Source organism: Procambarus clarkii, chromosome 37, assembly GCF_040958095.1.
Source record: "Procambarus clarkii isolate CNS0578487 chromosome 37, FALCON_Pclarkii_2.0, whole genome shotgun sequence".
Taxonomy (NCBI): Eukaryota; Metazoa; Arthropoda; class Malacostraca; order Decapoda; family Cambaridae; genus Procambarus; species Procambarus clarkii.
Window position 1 is genome coordinate 19,929,649 of NC_091186.1, and position 8,667 is coordinate 19,938,315.

Below are 8,667 nucleotides of genomic sequence, written 5' to 3' on the forward strand. Positions count from 1 at the left end.
GTTCTTTTCAAGTAGACTTTACCCTAGCTTGTCCTAATTGTAAAACCTTTTGCTAGAGATAGGGGGAACAGGTTAAGGGTTTGCTATCCCGGAGCTGGCATTGGTGATATTATAAATAACATGAATGATATTATGGCTGGAAATGGGAACAATCCCGTTATTTGCATTAGCGTGGGAGGAAATGATGTTGGTCGAGTTAGGAGTGAGGAACTGATTCAGAGGTATAAAACAGCCATAGAATTAGTTAGGAGCAAGGGAGGAATCCCGATCATATGTGGCATTCTTCCAAGAAAGGGAGTGGGAAATGAATGCATGGATATCGAGGGCACTTGGTGTCAATTGCCGGCTGGAAAGATATTGCAAATCAAATGCAATATCTTTCATAGACAACTGGGAACACTTCTATGGAAGAAATGAAATGTATGCTCGTGATGGGGTGCATCTATCGAGGGCTGGGGTTGTTGCTGTTGCGAACTCGTTGGAAGAAGTGGTTAGAGGTGTTTGGGTTTAAACTGTTAGTAGATAGAGGTATGGGAATTGATTTGGAGGAAGGAGGTAATAAAAGTATGTGTTTGTGGGAGAAAGTAATTGGCAAAATGATCAGGGAAAGAGAAGGGCCTCAAAATAACAATTCACTTAGGGTATATTACACTAACAGTAGAAATCTAAGAAATAAAATTAACGAATTAAATGCTCTTGTCTGCACAGAAAAAATAGTTATTATTGCACTTACCGAAACGTGGATGAATGTAGAAAATAGAGAACTATTAGCTGAATATCAAATAAATGGATTTAAACTATTTCACACAGATAGATATATTAGACGAGGAGGTGGAGTAGCCATATATGTTAGGGACAATTTGAAATGTAGTCTCAAAGAGGGAATCAGAGCTGAGCTACACAGAAACTATTTGGATAGAATTAAACGAAAAAAGCTAATATTATAATAGGAGTTATATATAGGCCACCAAATTTAGACAGAATGGAAGCAAAGCACCTATGGGATGAAATATCTATAGCATCTAGATCTAACAGTATTTATGTCATGGGTGACTTTAATTTTAGTGGAATAAACTGGTTGAACAAAACAGGGAATAGTGAAGCAGAAGATTTTCTAGAATTGACGATTGCTTTCTTACGCAACACATTAAGGAACCAACACGGGAAAATAATATTTTAGATTTAGTGTTAACTAACAGGGAAACACAAATTAATGACATCGAAATAGGGAGTGAGCTAGGGCACAGTGATCACAAAGAAATCAGATTTAGCATAGAATGAAATAGACCTGTAGGAGAAAATTCTGTTAAAGTGCCAGATTTTCGAAAAGCTGATTTTAATAGCCTAAGAATTTTTTTGGATCAAATTGATTGGAAAGTCTTGGGTATGGGGTGTGGGCCGGTCTTGGAGCGAGACATGAAACCAGCGATAGGTGACTTAAGTGGGGATTTCGATGTGGATTCAATATATAACTTATTTAAGAATATTCTAAACAAAGCACAGGAACGTAGTATACCATACAAATTGAATAGATCGAATACTAATGACCCAAAGTGGATAACAATGAATTTGAAGAACCTTATAGGTAAAAAGAGAGCTTGGTACAAAAGGATTAAAAATGGGGAGGTCACTTTAGAACAGGAATTCGTTCAACTGGTTAGAAATGTTAAAAAAGAGATAAGGAAAGCAAAAAGAAACTATGAAGTTCGCATAGCAGGGCAAGCAAAGACAAATCCTAAAGGGTTTTTTCAGTTATATCGTACTAAGACTAGGGAAAGGATAGGTCCATTAAAAACTGAGACAGGTCAAATAACAGATAGTGATGAAGAGATGAGTAGTATTTTTAATAAATATTTTGTATCTGTATTTACTAAAGAGGAACTTAACAATATGCCTTCAGCCGAACAAGTCTATGTGGGTGGGGACGAGGACAGGTTGACGAGTTTAGCAGTTACCAGGGAGGATGTTCTTAAACAAATAGTAAAACTCAAACCAAACAAATCCCCAGGGCCGGATGAAGTGTTTGCCAGGGTGCTTAAAGAATGCAAAGAGGAGCTTTGTGACCCACTGTCAACCATATTTAATAAATCAATAGAGTCAGGCAGAGTGCCAGAGTTTTGGAAGGTTGCTAATGTGATACCAGTTTTTAAGAAAGGAGATAGATCACTTGCGTCTAACTATCGACCAATTAGCCTAACGTCTATTGTGGGACAGTTACTCGAATCTATAATAGCAAATAAAATTCGTCTTCATCTTGAAAAACATAAATTAATAATTGAGTCGCAACATGGTTTTATAAATGGCCGTTCATGTTTAACAAATTTGTTATCTTTTTATTCTAGCATAGTTGAGGCAGTTGATAGCGGTAAGAATTGTGATGTTGTGTACCTTGACTTTAGCAAAGCTTTTGATACAGTGCCACATGAAAGACTGATTAAAAAGATAGTCTCATGGTATTGGGGGTGCTATATTAAGCTGGATTAGGGCATGGCTATACCAAAGGAAACAGAGTTAGTATAAATGGAATCAAGTCAGAGGGGGAAAGTGTTGTAAGTGGAGTGCCTCAAGGCTCTGTCCTGGGACCTCTGTTGTTTATAATATATATAAATGATTTAGATTCAGGTTTGAGTAGCAACATTTGCAAATTTGCCGATGATACGAAAATCGGTAGGGAAATTAATTCGGAGGAGGACTCACTATCACTTCAAGTTGATCTAGATAGGGTTTTGAAATGGTCAAAGGATTGGCAGATGCAGTTTAATGCTGATAAATGTAAAGTTCTGAGGTTAGGTAATGATGATGGAGTTACAAGATACGAGCTAGATGGTGTTGAGATTGCGAAGTCGGATTGCGAAAGGGATCTGGGAGTTATGATTAGTAAGAATTTAAAACAAAAGGATCAATGCATAAATGTTCGTAATAAGGCAAATCGGACACTTGGATTTATTAATCGCAGCGTTAGTAACAAGACACCTGGTGTGGTTCTCAAGCTATATCTTGCTCTAGTTAGGCCCCATTTAGATTATGCAGTTCAGTTTTGGTCGCCGTATTATAGAATGGATATAAATTCACTTGAACGTGTCCAGCGTAGGATGACTAAGTTAATTCCCCAAATTAGAAATCTTTCATATGAAGAAAGATTAACAAAGCTTAAGTTGCATTCACTGGAAAGGCGAAGAGTTAGGGGTGACATGATAGAGGTTTACAAGTGGGTGAATGGACATAACAAAGGGGATATTAATAGGGTATATTAATATACCCCCCCCCCCCCCCAAAAAAAAAAGCAGTGTTCTTTTGTTGACCAACTTGTATACAGTAATTACTGATTTCTGCCATGTTTCCCCTTACCCCTTTTTTCCATTTTTCAACACATTTTATACTTTAATCTCAATTAGTTTTAAGTTTTAGTCTAAGTGTTTATTTTTTCCCACACCTTGCCCGAAACGCTATGCTTATTAAGTGGCTTTAGGTATTGTATGTACTAGCTCTATCTATAAATCCAACACTATATATTTGTAACTCATCATCTATGTATGTACTTTTACCTGAATAAACATTTCTGGTAAAAAAATGTTACCTGAAATGGTAACATTTGATCAAATGTTATGATCAAATTAAATAGTAAAATTTTATTTTATTGTATTTATGACATTGATAATTGTGTAACTAGCTTCAAAAGAGTGTTACTTGCTTAGCTAAACGAACTGTGTGGTTCAGTCCCTGAACCAATTATGTGCCTCCGTAACCCTTTACACCACCGCCCACGGGATGGGTATGGGGTGCATAATAAAGAAAGAAATTGAATCATAACCCAATGTACCTTCTTGTATATATATATATATATATATATATATATATATATATATATATATATATATATATATATATATATATATATATATATATATAAATAAATAAAATGTATTCAAGCGTAATTTATAAAGAAAATGAACCTACATGTTGGGGTAACTAAATAAAATGTTAATACATATAATACATTTTAACCTAAACTACATTTGTTAACTTTTTATTAAAATACTGTACTTACATTAAAAATATCTTTATTAAAGTAAATATAATTATATAAATTTTCTTGCATAAATAAAGGAGATTATAAATAATTACATAAGCATTTCATTACATTTTATATATAAAAGTATTTTTTCATAATAGAGTTATATAGGAATATACAGGTCGATACGCGAAGCGTTCTCTAGATATCATTTTTTGGCATCCTTCTCTTGAAGGATATAGGATAATGCTATGATAATTAACAATATGTGAATACTTTTACCAGTTAATTGTCTGTACCGTTGTTATCTCTCTTAATTAAAGTCAGTCGATGTATGTTATCCTCCTGTTGATGTGTCAGTGATGAGAGCATATTGCTTTCATTAATTCTAATTGTACTTAATTTAGTAATTTTATGACAAAATAACTTAAGGGTTCAAAAATGGTCCATAGTCGTGCTACGTCATTGCTACCATTTAATATACAAAACGTGCTTTTAGAGGATGCAGACGGGCTTTACATAAGGTGCTGATATGATTTATTTCAGCATTTGTACTAATGTGTATCCAACATACATGCCCAGATACTTGTACTTCTGAACACGGCTCAGTTCCACACCATTTAGAGTGTTATATTTCTTCGTTTCCTATACTCATATTTGGTTTTATCTGCATTTATAACTAAGCCTAACTTGTGACAGGTTGTACCAAGTATGTTAAGAGCAGTTTGAATTTTGTTCCCGGAAGTGCCTTGTATAAGAATGTCATCAGCATATATGATCGTCGTGACCCCTGGAGGATACATCTCTGATGCTAATCTGTTCATTAATACATTGAATAAGGTGGGACTTAATACTCCCCCTTGTGGGGTACCTAACTGAAACCTCCGTTCCTCAGACATGTATCCCTGGTAATACACCTGACCTTTTCTGCCTTGTAGATAATCCCTTATCCAGTGTAGCAATCTACCTGTTATTCCCAGGTTGGCTAATTCGTATAAGATTACTTCCCCATTGGCTTTATCAAATGCTCCTTGTAGATCAACAAAAACTCTACAATTGTCATCCACATTAGACAAACACTTTAAGAGACAATCCGCAGTACTTTTGCCTTTGATAAAACCAAAGAGATTACTGGACATGTTATCACCTACAAGGTAGAGTAGCCTATTTAACAAAATCCTTTCCATCATTTTACAAAAGCAGGATATTAAGGAGACAGGTCTGTAGCCTCCGTTTGACTTAGGGATAGGAATGATGACTGCCTCTTTCCATTTTCTTGGTAACTTTCCCTCTCTATAACTCATATTAAACAAATCAAATAAGGGACTAGGTTTCATACCGGCTAAATAATTAAGTATGTCATACGTTACTCCATCTTTTCCCGGAGCAGTAGAGCTGCCACTTTTTATAGTATCCAGTAGCTCATCGTGAGTTATCTCAGTGCATGTTATAGATCTTGTATTTAAGGCACATAATGTTACTCCATTTCTAATATTTTCCCATGACTCAATGGTGACTCTCGTGTCTGCAGGTAAGGACTCCATACCAGCAGCACTTGCCCATTTATCTGCTAACTCATTAGCAACCTTCCCTGGATCTGAGTGAGCAATGAATTTGGTCTTACAACCCCTGACTTTATTTATTGCTCTCCATATGTCTTTAAGGTTCTTAGTATTACCAATGGACTGAGCAAATTCTTGCCAGTATCTGTCCCGCGCCTCCTTCCTCACCTGACTGCATTCCCTAGCCACTTCCAACATTGTATTTTTCTCTTCATCCCTCATTCCATTTTTTAACCATTCTTTATGCGCACTCCGTAGCATTCTCTCCCACCCCTTGACTTGCTGATCATTGGAATATTTAAATTTCTTAGGTCCGTGCGTCTTGCTTCCCCTGCCCACGTTATTTTCCCTCTGTACTAATTTCTCTATGTTCTCGACCATGTCCTCGTAAAAACTATCAACGCAGAGCGGCGTGTATTGTTGATACCAATCTCCCATATTTTGAATAAAATAACCGCTGCATTACGTAGGAATGCGGAGGAATTTCTGATGGAGGAGAAGACAATTGCACAGCGCGATCCGCAGCGCAGCGTGCGGAGCGCCGCGGGGGGACTATATAAGAGAGGAAGGGACATGCGTTCTATCTTGCTCCAGCCTCGCTCAGCTCCATAAGTCAAAGGAAAAAATTTTCCCACCTTCCTCCCCTTCCAATGGTCAGCGGCAAATAACCCTACGCACAGTCCTATGTACTTTGTCCTTTATTGTTGGTAAACTGGGGGGGGGGTGCAGCGCCGGCCCCTAAGTATTACGCTGTCCGCAGCTACTTACTCTCACTTGTAAGAGTATTGTTAAATTTGTCCTATAGGTGTATTCTACAGCTACTAGTAAATTTACCATTTCACATTATGTCTGGGATTGGCGCACTATTTCTGTCATGTGTTAGGCCACTATATGATACTCTATAAGCCCTGATTCTACTTGAAAATTATGTAAACGTTTGCCTTACTTGTACCAATAGTTAATAAGGATTCCGCGTTCTGCAGACCATGTTCTATTTAGTTACCGGATATAAGCATATGTATTAATGTTATTAAGTCATTGTAGTCAAGTTATACATGTATTTATGCTGTTGTAAACTTAAACAAGTTACCTGTTCATTAACATGGTCTGAAAAATTTATTTATTTGTTTCTACTAAAAAATTAAATAAAATAGTTCCCAATGCTGTCGTTGTCTCATTCCTCCGTTATCAGAAAATAATTTTTCATATCTTTATTAATATTTAGCCTTTTCCTTTGAAAGTGGACTTGTTTTTTCCCCAGTGGTAATTCAACGTTCAAGGCAAAGTGGTCACTAAGTAGGTCCCGAACAACCCGAGCCTCCCCCATAATCCCCTGAGAGTTTAAAATGCAGGCATAGTCAAGCCGTCCTCCCCTGATGTGAGTTGGTTCATTGTTTCCCAAGAGACAGGTATCTGGATGATCTTGTAGAAACTGTAACCACTTGACCCCATTAGCATTAATGCTACCCACTGTCCCAAGGCTTGTGTGCCGAGCATTAAGGTCCCCAATGACCAGTGAAGGATCAGTATAAATGCAGTCAGGTAAATAGTTAGCGTCGAAGTAGTTCCTGGATACATACAAATTAACTACAATAAATTCCCCTTCCCTTAATGATAATTTAACACAGACACTCTCTATACCTTACGTTTTTGATGGCGGTTCTACTAACTCCGCTGGTATGGAGTTCTTAACATAAATCGACGTGCCTCTGATGTTATTTGAGGCGAAGAGGTTAAACCATTTATAGCCATTTAATTTCAATAATCCTTCATTCCTATCCCCTGTCTCCTGGAGAGCTACAACATCAATATCATTTCCCATCACATAACAATGAACATCTGTAACCCTGTTTCTTAAACCATTAACATTCCATGACAACACTTTCAGTCTAGGGTGATCCATTATTAAACAATTCACTGTCTAAGTCATCCCCAATAAGTTCACTAAATGATAGCCATACCTTGTATAACATCTCCCACCTCCTCCCAAGTTCACCAGTAAAAGCGACATTGCGATTCTCAAGAGATTTTTTCAGCCCTGTGACGTCCATTATTGGCCCAAATGATTCCTTCATTTTATGTGTAATTATAGGGTTCTTCCTTTCACTACGACTACCATCATTCACACACACTTCACTTTCCTTCATTTCATCACTCAATATTTCATTATTGTCCTCAACCACTATATCCTGATTTTCCTTCACAGTTTTGTGATTTTCCTTGACCTCCTGAACGTTTAATTTCGCCTCGATGGACTCGATTCTCTGCCCAAGATTTCGGAGGAACTCACCAACTTTTCTTAGTTCAGCCCACACTTCCTTGACCATATCATTATGGCCCTCTTTCTGAGCCACAGTAACCACTTCACTCACCGTTACACTGTCCCTGCCGGAGTCCTGAGTGGTGGCGTGACTGCTTGTTGCTTGAGCCTGATGAAGTAAAGGTGACTCCTTTTCTGAGGTTGGAAGAAAACGTGCTCAGATTGGGGACTTGTTTATTTTATAATGGTAAATAATAAATTAATATATAATAAATTAATAAATAATAAATTAATAAATAATAAATTAATAAATAATAAATTAATAAATAATAAATTAATAAATAATAAATTAATAAATAATAAAATAATTATTATTATATAATAAATAAATAGTATAATGATAAGCAATTATTTTTAATGAATCAAATAGCTAATTAGGATGAATGATAAATAATTATTGACTAGTGCATAACAATAAAGTATTAAGGAATAATTATAATGAATAATCCTTAATGATAAAGTAGAAATCAATTACAATTAATAACTACATCTATAGGTAGTAAATGAAAGTTGCATTAAATTAATTACACTAATTACAATTCATGGGAATATTTCTTAGCTATCTGCAGGCTTATCACTTTGGGGGTTCCGGCGGAGCACCCCCAAAGATACAGCAAATGCTTAGCATGCTAGAGCAAGTGCCCCTTGAGCACGTCTGTGGGCCGTCCCTTTCAAAAATAAAACAGAGGATGCAGAGGATCCCGGGAGGAGGGTGGGCGTTTTGTAAGAGAGCAGCTGCTGGCTTGTCGTGAAGAGGGCCCCGCAGTCTCCGT